We start from the raw sequence: 246 nt of genomic DNA, 5'->3' as shown, positions 1-246 counted from the left end.
CCTCCGCCACCCGCGCCTTTGCCCTTAGTCAAACGTTGGGTTCAAAACCCCTTCGGAAGATGCAAAACGGGTGCTCTCACCCGCAACCCACCCCATAGCCTTACACCCCCTCCCTGGCATTACCGTGTCCCTCGCGGGGCCGCACTCCACGAGTGTGCTGAGGCTTTAAAACACGGAAATTAAGATGTAAAAAGGCAGACGGTGCTTCCACGCCCGCGGGGTTTTGCTGGCGGGGTGGGAGTCTGG

Source organism: Phaethon lepturus, unplaced genomic scaffold (assembly GCF_000687285.1).
Source record: "Phaethon lepturus isolate BGI_N335 unplaced genomic scaffold, ASM68728v1 scaffold37812, whole genome shotgun sequence".
NCBI lineage: Eukaryota > Metazoa > Chordata > Aves > Phaethontiformes > Phaethontidae > Phaethon > Phaethon lepturus.
The sequence above is the reverse complement of the archived record's forward strand: the minus strand, read 5'-3'. Positions refer to the sequence as shown.